The sequence below is a fragment of the Hyperolius riggenbachi genome, chromosome 8 (genome assembly GCF_040937935.1).
Source record: "Hyperolius riggenbachi isolate aHypRig1 chromosome 8, aHypRig1.pri, whole genome shotgun sequence".
Taxonomy (NCBI): Eukaryota; Metazoa; Chordata; class Amphibia; order Anura; family Hyperoliidae; genus Hyperolius; species Hyperolius riggenbachi.
Window position 1 is genome coordinate 156,550,421 of NC_090653.1, and position 17,930 is coordinate 156,568,350.

The window sequence follows — 17,930 nt, forward strand, 5'->3', positions numbered from 1 at the left end:
GCCTCAGCAGCAGCAGTAGCCCAGCCATTGCGTGGTTCACAACATTCACAAACATCAGACGACGCTGACACTGTCACTTTCCGGAGTAGTGCTCTTGAGGTCTCCCAGTGTTCATCAAACACAACAACCAACAGCCCTTCCGTGTGCAGCGCTACGGTTCAGTTGTCTGTGTCGGAGATGTTTGAGCGCAAGAGGAAATTGCCAGCAAATGACCCCCGGGCCGTGGCAGTAACAGCCAGCATAGCCAAGCTTCTGGCCTGCGAAATGCTGCCATATCGATTGGTGGAGACAAACAGCTTCAAGGGCATGATGTCAGTGGCCATCCCACGTTACGTGGTTCCCAGCCGCTACCACTTTGCACGCTCTGCAGTGCCTGAGTTGCATGAGCACGTGGTCAGCAAAATAACCCGAAGCTTGAAGAATGCCGTTGCCTGCAAGGTTCACCTCACCACTGACACCTGGACGAGTGCGTTCGGCCAGGGTCGATACATCTCCCTTACCGCGCACTGGGTGAACCTTGTGGAGCCTGGCAGCGATTCCTCACCTGCTACGGCACGGGTGTTGCCCACGCCACAAACAGCTGCACCGCCGTCCCTCCCACTGGATAACAGCAGCACCTACCTCTCTGACTCCTTCTCCTCCAACGCATCTCAAAGCTGTACCTCATCCGGAAACGCTAACCCAGCAGCAGTAGGATCGTGGAAGCAGTGCAGCACAGCTGTTGGCATGCGTCAGCAAGCGTTGCTGAAGCTAATCTGCCTTGGGGATAAGCAGCACACAGGGGAGGAAATTTGGAGGGGAATAAAGGAACAGACGGATTTGTGGCTGGCACCGCTGGACCTGAAACCGGGCATGGTTGTGTGTGATAATGGGAGTAATCTCATTCGCGCTTTAAGGTTGGCTAAGCTGACACACATCCCTTGCCTGGCGCACGTGATGAACCTAGTAGTTCAGCGGTTCCTGAGGACATACCCAGGCGTGCCCGATCTGCTGTTGAAGGTGCGTCGAGTGTCCAAACATTGTAGAAATTCCAGTACTGCTTCGGGGGCACTCGCCAAGATGCAGGAGCGCTTCAATCTCCCCCACCATCGCTTGCTGTGTGATGTCCCTACGCGCTGGAATTCTACGCTGCACATGCTAGCCCGCTTTTGCGAGCAGAAGAGTGCAGTGGTCCAGTACATGACGGCGCAGTACCGAGGCGCATCCGGCCAGCTGCCAAGCTTCTGTGGATCCGATTGGGCCAACATGTTGGACCTCTGCCAAGTCCTCCAAAATTTTGAGCAATCCACGTTGCTTGTGAGCAGTGACAACTCTTCAGTCAGCATTACCATACCACTGCTGTGTTTACTGAAGAGGTCGATGTTAAAAATCAAGGAAACAGCTGTCATGATGCAACTGGGGGAATCTGAAGGAGAAAACGATCAGCGTGATGGTACCAACATCAGGCCATCCGCCTCAGGGAACGCTGGCCCCAGCAGCTATGACGAAGAAGAGGAGGAGGAACAGCTGGAGTTGGAGCAGGAATTTCATGCCACCACTGACGAGGGCCAGAGCGGTGCACGTTGGACTTCCACAATTCAACGCGAATGGTCAGCAGAAGCAGACCAGGAGGAAGGTGACGACTATGATGCATCACAACAACTATCACAACGCTCACAAGAGGATGATGAGGATTCTGGTAGGACTCTGGCACACATGGCTCAATTCATGCTAGACTGCATTGAACGTGACCCACGCATTGTGCGCATTCTGGACAACACCAATTACTGGGTTTATACCCTTCTGGATCCACGGTACAAACACAATGTTCCAAAACTGCTTGAAGAAAGAGTCAGACAGGTCAAAATGGAAGAATACCAGCAGGCCCTTGTGGAGACTTTAGAGAGGAGATTGACATCCTCCCCCTCCTCTAGCCAGTTGTACGCAGACAGACTGACTTCCGCAAACCCAGGACGACCAGGAGGGCAGCAAACAACGCAAGCCGCAGCTAGTACCCAAAAGGGAATGGTATCGGCAGTGTCCTTGGAGTGGGAAAATTTTCTGACACCCATGCAGCCGCAGCCCACTGAACAGCAAGCGTGCAGATCCACCTCCAACACCGATCGCCTGGAGAAGATGGTCAAGGACTACATGTCAGATGGCGTAGCTGTGTCGAACCATCCATCTGCACCCTTCAACTATTGGGTATCGAAGCTAGACACCTGGCACGAACTGGCAATGTACACAATAGAGGTGCTGGCTTGCCCGGCAGCCAGCGTTATGTCGGAACGCTGTTTCAGTGCTGCCGGAGGCATCGTCACAGATCGGCGTATCCGCCTCTCTACAGAAAATGCAGACCGTCTGACTCAAATTAAAATGAATCAATCCTGGATTGGAAATGACTACGCAACACTCCAGGACCCCAACCAAGTAACATGACCAATGAACATCTGGGATGGTGTTGCGTTTCCGGGCCCTGTTTATTGAACCTCTCATCTGTATTACATTTATGACTGCATGGCGGCAAAAAGCATTGCTGCTATATCCGCACGCTTTTTGTCCACATGCAAGGCCTGGGTTGTTGTGTCTCACAAAGCGTGGCCTTCTCCTCCTGCGCCTGCTCCTGTTCCATCACGTCTGCTGCTGCTGGGTTAGCGTTGCCGCGTGGTCCCTGTTTATTGAACCACTTATCTTTATTACATTTATGACTGCATGGCGGTACAAAGCATGCTATCCGCACGCTTCTTGCCCTCATGCAAGGCCTGGGTTGTTGTGTCTCACAAAGCGTGGCCTTCTCCTCCTGCGCCTGCTCCTGTTCCATCACGTCTGCTGCTGCTGGGTTAGCGTTGCCGCGTGGTCCCTGTTTATTGAACCACTTATCTTTATTACATTTATGACTGCATGGCGGTACAAAGCATGCTATCCGCACGCTTCTTGCCCTCATGCAAGGCCGGGGTTGTTGTGTCTCACAAAGCGTGGCCTTCTTCTCCTCCTGCGCCACCCTCCTCCTGTTCCATCACGTGTGCTGCTGCTGGGTTAGCGTTACCGGTCCCTTTTCCTGGAACCTCTTATATGTATTACATTTATGACTGCATGCCGACAAAAAACATGTTACCTGTGCAAAGAAAACAGACATTTCCCGCATTTAAAAGACAGTTTTCCCTTTGAAACTTTAAAATCGATTTTCTCAAAAACTGTAAGCTCTTTTTGCTAATTTTTTTTCCTCTTGTACCCACTCCCAAGGTGCACATACCCTGTAAATTTGGGGTATGTAGCATGTAAGGAGGCTTTACAAACCACAAAAGTTCGGGTCCCCATTGACTTCCATTATGTTCGGAGTTCGGGTCGAACACCCGAACATCGCGGCCATGTTTGGCCTGTTCGGCCCGAACCCGAACATCTAGATGTTCGCCCAACACTACCGGTCAGCTGACGCGCCTCCTCCCTGCATAAAGGTCCTGTCTATACGCGGGCCCGCGCGACCCAGCAATTACAGTAGGGGCTAGATTCTCCCGAATTATCGCAGCAGCAAGGACCACCTTCTCGGGAAGGATGCCTACCGGGGCAGTGGGCTGTACTGTCTCTGACTCAAAACATCTAGACAAAGCATCTGCTTTGATGTTTTTACTACCTGGCCTGTAAGTAATAATGAACCTAAACTTCGCGAAAAATAGGGACCAACGAGCCTGTCTGGGATTGAGACGTTTAGCTCCTTCAATATACCCTAAGTTTTTGTGATCAGAATAGACTGTAATAGTATGTTCAGCACCATCGAGCCAATGTCGCCATTCCTCAAATGCAAGTTTGATGGCCAACAGTTCTCGATTCCCGATGTCATAGTTTCTCTCGGCGGGAGAAAATTTCCGAGAAAAAAATGCACATGGGTGCAACCTGCCCTGAAGCCCGGAGTGTTACGACAGTACAGCCCCTACCCCCATCTCTGAGGCGTCCACCTCAACAATAAAAGGGCGAGATACATCTACATGCCTCAGAATGGGGGCGGAACAAAACAATTGTTTGAGTGAAGAAAAGGCAGCTTGCGCTTCGGATGACCAATTGTAGGTATCTGCCCCCTTCTTGGTAAGTTCAGTAAGAGGCGAAACCACAGAAGAAAACCCTTTTATGAACCTTCTATGATAATTGGCAAAGCCAAGGAATCACTGGAGTGCCTTTAACCCCAAAGGTTGCAGCCACTCCAGAACGGCAGATACCTTTTTGGGGTCCATAGACAATCCTGCGATAGAGATTATGTACCCCAAAAAAGGAACCTCTGAAACTTCAAAAAGACATTTCTCAATCTTGGCATACAAGGAATTCTGTCTTAACTTTCTCAAAACATACTTCACATGTTCCCTGTGTTCTGCCAAGCTAGGTGAAAAAATGAGTATATCATCTAAGTAGACGAGGACGAACCGCCCTAGGACTTTCCTGAAAACTTCTTTAATGAGCTCTTGGAAGACGGCGGGTGCATTGCACAACCCGAAGGGCATAACACAATACTTGTAGTGCCCATCGGGTGGGATGAACGCCGTCTTCCACTCGTCACCCTCTCTTATGCGAATCAGGTTGTATGCCCCTCTGAGATCAAGTTTAGTGAAGGCACCTGCATCGGTAATCTGAGAGAATAAATCATCAATCAGGGGAAGAGGGTAACAATTTTTTACAGTAAACTTGTTCAAACCTCTGTAATCAATACATGGCCTAAGGCCACCATCCTTTTTCTGCACAAAAAAGAAACCCGCCCCTGCCGAGGACCTAGATGGACGAATGAACACTTTGGCCAAGTTTTCTTTGATATATTCTTGCATGACAAGTTTTTCAGGCCCAGAAAGATTATACAGATTATACAGGCTAGGATCGGTAACAGATAGGCAGGTACAGTACAAAGTCGGCAGGCAAGAGAGTAGTGATAATTCAGGCAGAGTTCAACAACAGAGTCAGATGGGCAGAGGTACAGAATCGATTAGCAAGAGCAAGGTCAGAGATAAGCCAGAGTCATACACAGAATATCAAATATAACAATAATACAATAATCCTAGTCTTGTGTGAAATCCCTGGTTTCCTCCCAGATCAAAGCACACCGGATACTGTACTGTCTAAGGTCTGAGCGCTAACACATAAGCATTCGCAACAGCAGACAGGTTGCGAGTGAACACTGAAGGCTTTTGAAGCAGAGGAGACCCCACGGCCGCACCCACTCCAATCAGCCAATCCGGAGCGCCGTGAGTCACCTCTGACGTCAGCCGACCAGCCGGTCAGCTGACGCACCTCCTCCCCGCATAAAGGTCCTGTCTATCCAGCAAGCCTATGGGCAAATGACAATCCCATCCTTGACGTACTAGATGCCAGAGGAGCGGGCGAACTCCCAGAGCAGGAAAGCGGGATGGCTGCAGAGACACCCTGCGTGCCCGCAGCCGCCGTTTCAGTGGATGATACACTCAGATAACCCTGAGAGAAAACAGTCAAGTAAAGCGTAATTATGGTAGAGAACAGAGGCGCCAAAAGGATAAAAACAATATTTAAAAGTTTTAAAATTATTGCTTAGGAGGCAGTGGTGGACTCACCTCCCACAAGCAGACACAACAACTGTGTATTCACAAAAGGGACATTTATTGGTATACTCCAAATAAGGTTGCAACGCGTTTCGCAGGTCAAACCCGCTTCATCAGGCAATTACAGGAAGGAGCACACAACAGCAGTATGTCCAGATAGCACCTGGCGCCTCAGACTCTACCATAATACTGATTGTATCCACCTTTGGTGGAGGGGGATACCCCTTCTTGTTTTTCAAGCCTACAGAGAGCGACTTCTTATTCCTGAGTGAGGACAGGCTAATCTCCTCACCTGCCTACACAGTGGTTGCCTGGAGGTAACCCTGGTTTGTGAGTATACAATTCATACTCTTTCTAATTATCCAATTACCTTGACATACTACACCATATCGGGCTCTCGGTTCTCTCTTCTTCAAGTAAAGCGTAATGTTCCCACCTGGAAGAAATTGCCCACTTTTTGAACTCTGAGGCATAATCTTCCACCATGCCATGCCCCTGGCGGAGTCTCTTTAAATTTCTTTCTGCCGTAGCGGCAATATCTGGGTCGTCATATATGACCTCTATGGCATCAAAGAAAGCCTGGACAGACCCTAAGGCCTCATGACCACTAGGCAGGTTATATGCCCAGGTTTGCGAGTCTCCATTCAAAAAAGTTTTAAGCAGGGTTATACGCTGTAATTCAGAACTTGACGAAATGGGCCTCATTTCAAAGTATGACATACACCTGCTCCTGAAATTTCTAAAATCTGAATTATGACCTGAAAATCTCTCAGGGAGTGCCATCTTAGGTTCACGGACAAGAGAGGGAGGCGATGATGATACAATTCTCCGTGGGTTGTTTACAGCCTCAGTCAGGAGATTTAACTGAGCCTGCTGGGATGCCACAGTGGCTGTTAACTGATCAACAGCTACAGTTAACGCCTGAACCTGCGCCTCCATGATATTTTTTGGTCTGCTGTTATGTAATGATCTGTAACAGCTCTAACAGCACAATAGTCAGTAATTTATTCAGAGTGTGATCACACGTGTTTTTTAGTGCACAGTAACACAGGAGTACTCTTATGTGATAGCCCTTGGCTGTAGGGACTATCACTAGGTAGAGTGGTCGTACAGGCAATATCGGTAACAGGTTGGTCAGGAGGCAGTACAGAGTCGTCAGGCAAAGGCGTAGTGAGAACCAGGCAAAAGGTCGGCAACAGGTCAGATGAGTGAAGGTACAAATACAAAATCAGGAGGCAATATCAGAGTCGAGGTCGGCAACAATCAGATAGGCAGAGTACAGAATCAAGAGGCAGAGGGCGGAGTCAAGAGTATCAAGCAAAGAGTCATACACAGATAATCAAAACAATAATGAATATTACTTTTACAGCTATCAATAGTATTCCTTGCTATGTGTGAATCCCCGGGGTCCTGCCGGATCAAACACACTGGGAACTGACTAAGGTCTGAGAGCTTAACCGCAAAGTTTCAGCAACAGCAGACAATGAGACACTGATCGCTCAGGCCTTAAATACAACAGCACATTCCAAAAGTTCACCCCGGCGGACTTCAGCCAATCGTGTCGAGAGCCAGCCCATTGCTGTCAGCTGACCGGCAGGTCAGCTGACCCGCCTCCTCAAAGCATAAAGGTCCTGTCTCCTGGTGCGCACGTGTGCTTCCCTGCTTTGATGCACTCTGGAGAGACCTGTTCTACCGGAAGGGAATGCCTGAGATGACAAGGCGAGATCCGTGGGGACGTCCGACGCAGGAGCGGCGGGCCGCACCGCTCCCCGCTGCAGAGGTAACTACATCAATCCTGACACTTTTTCTTTAAAGGGAATCTTAACTGAGAGGGATATGGATGTTTCCTTTTAACCACTTTAGCCTTCAGGAAGTAGCTCCTACGTCCAAATATGCATGGTGGATGTAGAAGCGACGTCCATGAGAACAGAGCTGCCGGGGTTCGCATGACTGGAACCGCCGGGGTGTGCGGGCCGCCCGGTAGCCCGGAGATCAATGAATGGGAAAGCAGTTCCCATTCATTGATCTTATGCTGGGAATACACCATACAATTTCCTGTTAGATTTACCTGCCAGATAGATAAAGTTCAACATGTTGGAAATGTATCTATCTTACCATCTATCTGCCGAGCAATTAGGCATTGTTCTACTCAGCAAGAGATAAACAGAAAACAATGCACCAGAGATAATGACCATTCTCTACAGAAAATAATCTAATTATGCATTCTAACAGAAAATCTAACAGAAAAATCTAACAGAAGAATCTAACAGAAAATTATATGGTGTATTCCCAGCATAAGTCCCTTAGAACGATCACTGACTTCTATGGAGAAGCTGCGATTGTTCTGTTACACACCCCCCCTTCACTTCCTGTAAGTAAGCTTACAGGAAGCCAAAAAAAAAATTGACTGTGGCCATCTTGGGGTCAAATAGTAAAACAACATTTCCACACATTTTTATTAAAATGGATAGACATTTTTACATTTAAAATTAACTGTTTACCTCCCTCACCCCCAAAAATATTTAAATAAAATGTATAATTAGAAAAAAATTACAATAAAAAAAACCAAAAAACTTAAATAGTTACCTAAAGGTCTGAACTTTTTAATTTGCATGTCAAGAGGTTAAATTACTAATATTTTTTTAAATATTGATGAACGCAAAACTGAAAAAATGCACCTTTATTTCCAAATAAAATATTGGCGCCATACAATATGATAGGGACATAATTTAAATGGTATAATAACCGGGACGAATGGGCAAATAAAATACGTGGGTTTTAAAGAGAGTCTGAAGCGAGAATAAATCTCGCTTCAGACCTCATAGATAGCAGGGGCATGTGTGCCCCTGCTAAACCGCCGCTATCCCGTGGCTTAACGGGGGTCCCTGATCCCCCAAATCCCTTCGTTTCAGCCGGGGAGCGCTTCCTGGTTGGGGCAGGGCTAACCGCCGCAGCCCTGCCCCACGCGCATCTGTCAGCGCGTATCTCCGCCTCTCCCCGCCCCTCTCAGTCTACCTTCACTGAGAGGGGCGGGTGAGAGGCGGCGATGCGCCGCTGATAGACGCGACTGGAGGCAAGGCTGCAGCCATTAGCCCTGCCTCCAGGAGCGACCAAGTCTGCGACCAAGTGTTGCAGTGGGGGGTTTGGGGGTGAAGGGACCTCCGTTTAGCGGCGCTATAGCGGCGGTTTAGCAGGGGCACACGTGCCCCTGCTAACTATGAGCTCTGAAGCGAGATTTATTCTCGCTTCAGAGTCTCTTTAACCACTTTGTCCTCCTTGACGTATAAAAACATCAAGGAGGACAGGCGCGCTTCCGCACGCGCACTCCCGGCCGCGGATTCGGTAGCCCAGGAATCAATGTATCGGGCTATGGTGCCCGATCCCTGATTCCTCTCCCCCGCTGAAAAAGCGACAGCTTCTCTCGGAAGCTACCCTTTTTCTGAAGCTATGTCCCTCTAAGCGTACATTGTACGCTTAGGGTGACGTCATGTAAACAAAATCGAGATTGCCATCTTGTGGCCAAAAAGTAAAACTACAAGTTAAATTAAAAAAAATTACAATACACAAATATTTACACAAATAAAACACTATTTATATCCCACCCTCCCAAAAATGCCCATATAAAATGTTTAATAAAAAAAACAAAAAAAAAAAAACATTACTATTAAAAAAAAAACACACATAAATATTTACCTATGGGTCTAAACTTTTTAAATATCTATGTAAAGATGAAATATTTCTCCCTATTTTTTTTTTATAAGCTTGTAAATAGTGATGGATGCAAAACGGAAAAAATGCTCTTTTATTTCCAAATAAAATATTGTCGCGATACATTGTGATAGGGACATAATTTAAACGGTGAAATAACCGTGACAAATGGGCAAATACAATACGTGGGTTTTAATCATGGAGGCATGTATTAATTTAAAACTATAATGGCCGAAAACTGACAAATAATGAATTTTTTCATTTTTTTTCTTATTCTTACTGTTAAAATGCATTTACAGTAAGGTAGCTCTTAGCAAAATGTACCCCCCAAAGAAAGCCTAATTGGTGGCGGAAAAAACAAGATATGGATCAGTTCATTGTGATAAGTAGTGATAAAGTTATAGGCTAATGAATGGGAGGTGAACATTGCTCGGATGCATAAAGTGAAAACGACTGAGAGCTTAAGTGGTTAATCATGGTAGCATGTATTATTTTAAAGCTATAACGGCTGAAAACTGACAAATCATGCATTTTTCCCATTTTCTCTTAATATTCCCATTAAAATGCATTTAGAATAAAATATTTCTTAGCAAAATGTACCACCCGAAGAAAGCCTATTTGGTGGCAGAAAAACAAGATAGATTATTTAATTGTGATAATTAGTGATAAAGTTATTGGGGAATGAATGGGAGGTGAAAATTGCTTGGATGCATAAGGTGAAAAAACACTAAAGGCTGAAGTGTTAAACAATACCAGTTGCTTGTCAGTCCTGCTGATCTCTTTGGCTGTAGTAGTGACTGAATCACACAATTGAAACAAGCATGCAGCTAATCCAGTCTGACTTCAGTCAGAGCACCTGATCTGCATGCTTGTTGAGGGACTGTGGCTAAAAGTATTAGAAGAACAGGATCAGCAGGAGAGTCAGGCAATTGGTATTATTATAAAAAGTACAAATCCATATCATTCTCAGTTTAGGTTCCCTTTAAAGAGAATCTGTATTGTTAAAATCGCACAAAAGTAAACATACCAGTGTGTTAGGGGACATCTCCTATTACCCTCTGTCACAATTTCGCCGCTCCTCGCCGCATTAAAAGTGGTTAAAAACAGTTTTAAAAAGTTTGTTTATAAACAAACAAAATAAATGGCCACCAAAACAGGAAGTAGGTTGATGTACTGTATGTCCACACATAGAAAATACAACCATACACAAGCAGGCTGTATACAGCCTTCCTTTTGAATCTCAAGAGATCATTTGTGTGTTTCTTTCTCCCTGCAGTTCTCATGCACTGAAGTTTCAGGCTGCTCTTTTTTCTCCTGCAAACAGCTTTGCCCTTGTCTGTAATTCTTCAGTATTTGAAAGCCCAGCTAGCTCAGAGGACGATTTATCCAGCTTGTAAAAGATAAGAGAGAAGAGAGAAGCTGCTCTAATCTAAATAATACACAGGCAGTGTGCATAGAGGGGCCTGGAAGGGGGAATTCATAGCAGAACCACAACACTGAAGAACTTGGCAGCCTTCCAGACACAGGCTGACAAGTCTGACAAGGGAAAGATACATTGATTTATTACAGAGACTGTGCTAGCAGAAAGTGCTGCAGTAAGCCAGAACACATTGGAATAGCTTTTGGAACTTGTAGGATGATAAAAAACAGGATGCAATTTTTGTTACGGAGTCTCTTTAAACTCAGACCAAAAATATCTGAACCTTGCATACTTTTTCTGTACACCTTTCAAAGGTCATTTACTAAATCATAGCATTTACTAATCAAACCTGTAATCTCCAAATACTGGCATATAGGGATGGTCAATGAGATGAAAATAATTTCAAGTAGATGCAGCATTATGCAACTTTGGTATGCAAATATATTTAGTTCGAACATGAACCAATCAAATCCTGCTAAGGTAAAATTCGATTGGTCCATTTTCAAGCTGCATACATTTGCATATAAAATGTGCACAATCCTACAATCCTGCATCAACTCAAAAGGCAGAAAGATCACTATACTTCCCAAAATCATGGCAGACCTAGAGGAATACATTGCATTTGCACTGCGATTTTACATTGCATGAAATTGTCTGCGATTTGAACACGTGACCTCTGTCTAAGTGATCCTTGGCTAACATTATAATTCTGACAACAAGGCAGTGCTCTCCTGCTGCAAGACTAGCCAAGATGTACTTGAACTTACAGGAATATTTTTTTCAACATACTTTTGCATATTTTTGTCAGAGATAGTGTTTTTAAGACATAGCTAAGTTGCAAAAACTGGTGTGTCAAGTTCCACCGCATCACAGATCGAATAAAATGGTTTAAAATGCTCATGCATTGCGCAAATCACAGTTCCCCTCGTTTTTGCTATAGTATAAAAGACTAAAGAATCAATTAAAATTGTCCACAGCTGGAAAAAGGGCGATACTTATGCCGTTTCAGACAGCATAATGACTATATATCCACTAGCAGGACTTACAGCTCAATTAAAGTTTATGATGTTCCCTGTAGAAATTCCGATACAAACACGTTTCCTCTTTGCTCTTCTTTTCTACTTCTTTTCTATTGATTACAGCATGCCACACCATCCATTCTCCCTGTAGCCCGCCACAGTAATGATTAGGTACCCTGTATATGGAACATTTTAACCACCCTGGCGTTCTATTAAGATCGCCAGGGTGGCTGCGCAGCAGTATATATATTTTTTTTAAATCATGTAGCTAGCCTAGCGCTAGCTACATGATTCCCCTCTCCCTGCCGAATCCCTCCCACCCTTCCGATCGCCACCGGCGATCAAACCCACAGGAAATCCCATTCTGAATGGGATTTCCTTTAGGCCTCGTTCACATTACAAACACGGACGGGCACGCACGCAAAACGCAACGCATACGAACGCACGCCATCCGCGTTTGTATGCGTTGCGTGGCTGATCCCATCACTGAAAAGTGAATGGGACAGCCACGCGTTTTTGCAAAAAATGCGTGCAGCATGCGTTCCCGGACCGCACAGGTCCGGAACGCATGCAGTGTGAACATCAGACATTGCACTCTATGCAATGTCTGATGTCGTGCGTGTCGGCCACCTGCACGCGTTTCCAAAACGCGGCTGGAAACGCGTGCAGTGTGAACGGGGCCTTAGGGCTTCCCCGTCTCCATGGCAACGAACGGAATGATGTCATCAACGTCATCGACGTTGTGACGTCAGAGGGAGTGCCGATCCACCCCATAGTGCAGCCTGGCGGTGATTGGCCAGGCTGCGCAAGGGGTCTGCGGGGGGGGCCCTCTTTTGTGGTGGGTAGCGGCGCATCGGCAGCGAGCGGTGGCGATCACGTAAGACACGCAGCTAGCAAAGTGCTAGCTGCGTGTATAAAAAAAATTTGAAAATCGGCCCACCAGGGCCTGAGCAGTCCACCGCGGCAGTAATGGACGAGCTGAGCTCATCATTACCGCCAAGGTGGTTAATTTTCCACCAGGGTCTTTCCTTGGTTGATTCATATGGGTCCACAGGAATCACTAGTGAGAGATTCAAATAAGGAAATTCAGTAACTGTAATCTCTTAGTAAATGACCTACAATGTCCTAGTCAAGAGCCCCTTCACTCATCTCTCCCGGCAGCATAGATTTTCTGCAGCAAACTGAAGGCTTTGCAGATATTTGTGCACCACTGCCTTGAAATTTTAAACAACACTATGATGTTGAATTAATCTATCCATGCTGATTTGCAAAACCAATTTATAAAATATGCATTTTATTAATAATCTCTAGTTTAATCCCTGAAATATTTCCATAAAATAGTTGGTATTTCTAGCATATTTTTGGGTTGAAACCAATGGCTGCAGGAAGTGCACCAATCAACAGATTTATATACAAATTCTGCTGGGCTTTCAGAGTTATACAAACATCCACTAGGCCCCTAGTCTCTCTCCAGGCCCTGGGCAACTGCCTAGAATTGCCTAGTGTAAGATCCAGCTCTGCCTCTTTCTCCACTGACAGGACATTGAGCAAAGTGTCTGTACAGTGCTACATCCCCTTAATGTTGTCCTCAGGATTAAGTAACAGCATTAATTACAAGTGAATACGTAGCTTAATTGCTAAATACAACTAATGTTTTATCATAATTGCAATTACTTTAGCTAACCAAATTAGGTAAACAATTAAACTAAATGAAAATTCCAAGGTGTTTTCACTCACAGCGACCATATTTTGTGTGATCATAGTGTTGACAGAATTTCAGTAACATTCTGTGAGATGTGCAAAATTACTGTAGATATCTGGATAAAATATATTTATACGAAGGAGGAGGGAGGAGAAAGAAATCTGGTCTAGAAAGTAGAAAAGCATAAATCTGACCCTGTCCACTCATCTGGAAAGTTGTTCAGCTAAATTTTGGACCATAGGTTTTAGATTTGTGGTCAGCTGAATTTTGGACCATGGGGTTTAGATTTGTGGTCTGCCTATGCACAGGGAATTGTTACATAGAATAACAGAGACCAACCACAAACTGCTGCCACAAAGTTGGGTGCAAACAATTCTCTACAGTGTTACTGTCAGTGGAGTAACTACAAAACAGCGTCCATTTGAAAAGGGCGCCTGGAAAAAAGGGCGCCTGGTGTAGTCCATATGCCAAATTCGACTACAAAGGGTACCCGATGTAGCCCATATATGCCAAATTCGGCTACAATGGGCGCCTGGTGTAGCCCATATGTGCCAAATTCGACTACAAAGGGTGCCCGGTGTAGCCCATATGCCAAATTTGGCTACAAAGGGCACCTGGTGTAGCCGAAAAAGCTAGTTTTAGTTTGTAAAAAGGATGCTGTTATAGGCAAAAATTGTTGGGCTATAAAAGGGCTCTAGATATAGCTAAGAAAAGTGATTACTATGACGTAATTCCTCCCTACTCTCACACAGAACCCTCCCCTGGTGGTGCCTAACCCTAAGACCCCCCCCCTGGTGGTGCCTAACACTAACCCCCCCCCCCCCCCAGTGGTCCCTCCCTGGTGGTGCCTAACCCTAAGACAGCCCCTGGTTGTTACTATTACCTAACTTCTCTCTACTCTCACACAGAACCCTCCCCTAACCCCCCTGGTGGTGCCTAACCCTAAGATCCCCAGGTGATGCCTAACCCTAAGACCCCCCAGGTGGTGCTTAACCCTAAGACTCCCCAGGTGGTGCCTAACCCTGAGACCCCCAAGGTGGTGCCTAACCCTAAGACTCCCCAGGTGGTGCCTAACCCTAAGACCCTCCTCCCTCGCTTGTGATGCCTAATCCTAACCCCCCCCCCCCCCCTGCACTCCGAATCAAAAATCTTGGCTACAAAAGGGTGCCCTTTTGTAGCAGAATCAAAAACCTTGTAGCCAAAAAACCTTGTAGTCGAATCAAAAATATGGGCTACAAAGGGGCGCCCTTTTGTAGCAGAATCAAAAACCTTGTAGCCGGAAAGAAAAATATGGGCTACAAAGGGGCGTCCTTTTGTAGCAGAATCAAAAACTTTGTAGCCAAAAACCTTGTAGCCAAATAAAAAATATTGGCTACAAAAGGGCGCCCGCTTGTAGCCGATATGAAAACTCGAATGCCCTTTTCACCACCTTGTAGCCGATATTTTCAGAAATAACATTGATGTCTATGGAGGCGCCCTTTTCATACGGGCGGCTCATGCGCCCTTTTCAACTTATTCCAAAACACATGCCCCCACTTCAGCAAAATTTTGATGGAGCCCCCCATTGTTCACATTCTTTCCCTTGCCTACCACTGGTCATGCTCACAGCCTGGGGACTGATCTAGCAAGGGTCATGAAACAAGTGTGGACATTGTAATCTTCAAACCCATAACAAGTGTAGCCACAAAACCCGCTGATCTGAAGGATGGATGACACAGTGGCGTAGCTAAAGAGCTCTGGGCCCAGTGCAAGATTTACATTTCCTCCCCCCAAGCACTCTATACATATCAGTTGATACAGTGCACCAAAGCCTGCTGAGGACAACCACAGTATTAGAAATGCAAGAAGGGGATGGAGAACAGTTTGTTAATAATTATTACTATTCACAGCTTCCATTGAAGTGACCAGCACAGGACCAATAAGGAGCTAACACCGCAGTTGAGTTGTCATGTGGGTACTGAATTCTAAAAGTCATGTAGAAAATGACTTTGTTATGTTGGATTGAGTTTAGGTGATGTGTGTCCAAGCTTTAAGACACACCAAAATGTATTCTACAACTCGTCTTGGTTAAAAAAGATACCATATGTGCCTCATTTAGTAACAAACTGATGGTGCACTCTCCACAACTACACTGGACGCTTACAAACGTCCAGTTGTCATTAAATGGTTAAACAGCCCTGGGTCTTTGTTCCTTCATTTACTTAACGATTGGCACTCTGCTTGCAGGCAGGTAGTCTTCTTTTGACATTCATGAAGCCCAGACTAGTCAGTTCGAATATTCGATTTTGAGTTTCAGATCTACCAGCGTCCCCCAGTGGTGTGTTTACACTACTCCAGCTGATGTTTGGCATTCTGCATAGACATAGTGGCGCTTTGAGTCCGCCAGGAGAAAAGCACAATATAAATGTTCTGTGTCTGTGTCTGTCAGACATTTTGTGAAGCTACTCTCATAGAAAGTTATTTCATGAAAATAATACACCATTCTATAGCATGTTGGAATGCTACATTCTGTGAGTTTGAGTGGTTTGCCATTCTAAGGTTTATTTGTTGTTTACAATATTTGTTGTATATATTGTTGTACTCCTTCTTACTTCATTTTATATTAACTGCTGGTCCAGCAGGCTCATATTTGTTGAAATAGACTTTTGGAAAGATGACATTTTTTCACAGACCTATGGCGAGAGCTTTAGAAATGTCTATTCTACTTGAAAAGTGTATCTTATGAGATTGCATGGCTGTTTGATTCATTTATTAATGAGTGTGACTTAATAATCAATCCCAATTACTAGAAGTGTATTTGGAGATGTAGGCAGGGGCGTAGCAATAGCCACAGCAGCTGCTATGGGGCCCTGGAGCAGAGGAGGCCCAGGTGACACTTGATGTAATCACTATTAACTTTCTTGTGTTCCTCCACCCACTCAGTGCCCATGAATTATATGCAGTGCAGATTGCATGAGAATGTAAATTACCATTAACTCATATCCATAAGGTAGGGGCGGGGGGCATAGCTAAAGAGTACCTTCATCTGAGGGCCCCATGAAAGTTTTGCTATAGGCCCCCATAATCTCTAGCTATGCCACTGCATAGGGCAACGTTAACACATAAGTCACTTACAAACATGAGTCATTTCATGCAGGCTTTCGTCTTGACTATCTAATGTTTTAAGGTTTTGTACAAACATCACTGGCCAAGAGTTGTCAGGAGAGAAACTCTCTGAACAACAAGGAAGACCTTGTCCTATTGCTGTTTTTTCTTCTTCTTTTTTTAATGTTAAGCCAGCACCAAAATGTATGAGTGTAATCCTCCTTTGTGTCCATCAAAAAGGACAGGTCAACTTGGCTGGACCTTTTTAATAAAACTGCCAGGTAATCCTAAATCTTAAAGGGACTCCGAGCAGTGCAGTACCTATGGAAAGAGGCATACCATTTTGAAGCTCTCTTTCTCCTCTTTCCAATGATATATTAACCTCCACCCTACGCCTTTTAGTTTTCGTTATTTTCGCGATCGAATTTGCGGCCGCCATCTTGGATTCCTTAGTTAATCAAAAGGAAAGACAACCCCTATATAAATATATCAGCAAACATGAGCAAGAACCAATGCAGGACAAAACAGGGTGGTCTGTACAGGGTGGTGCTGTCCCTTACGCAGCTTTGGCGGAACTAGTCGGACAGGGCATTGGAGTGCCCTGGCAGCCACCACCTAGCCTTACATCTTTACCATTAGGTAAGCACCGTCTTCCTATCCACAATCTTATCTCTGCTTTTAAATCACATTTTACTTACGGTAGCTCTACCGTTCTTGCTCACCTTACTCTCTGATCCCCTTTACTCTTTCACTTCCCACATCACTATTCTCTATGATTGTTGGTATATATTGCAGCGCTGCTTCTAGTTAGGTATGGCAGCCTCTCACATGTTGTTATAATATACAATTATGCAGGTTATATTCACTTGTTTTCCTTGCTCATGTTTAAATCTTCACATCCCAGTTAGATCAGATATAATTGTTCATTATTCATTGTATCATCATGCACTAGCACTTTACAGGGATTTTACGTAGTGGGATAGGCTTGTGTACTTGGATCGTGTGTGCGCCTCCCGAATTTTCTGCAATACAGTGTCATTTTTTCCTTATATTTCTTTTATACTTACTTATATATATTTTTGCATTATATATATCTGCATTATCTCGCAGTGACACTGGTGAGACATAATTTTTATTGCAGTTTCTCGGGAGGCCCACATACCTCTGAATACACGGGTTATTATCACAGCAATTGTTATTTTTATCATATGGACAGTGTTACCTTGATATTATTACATACTTTGGGGCCTATTTTTGGCTAGGTGGATGGCTGGCCTTATTTTAAATGTTTTTAAATTTTTGTGTAGTTGGTTCAAACTTTTTGTACAGACGAGACCACCCTGTTTTGTCCTGCATTGGTTCTTGCTCATGTTTGCTGATATGGTTATATAGGGGTTGGCTTTCCTTTTGATTAACTCAGTCTATTATTAGGTCTCACGACCTACTTCCCCCTACACATATGTGTG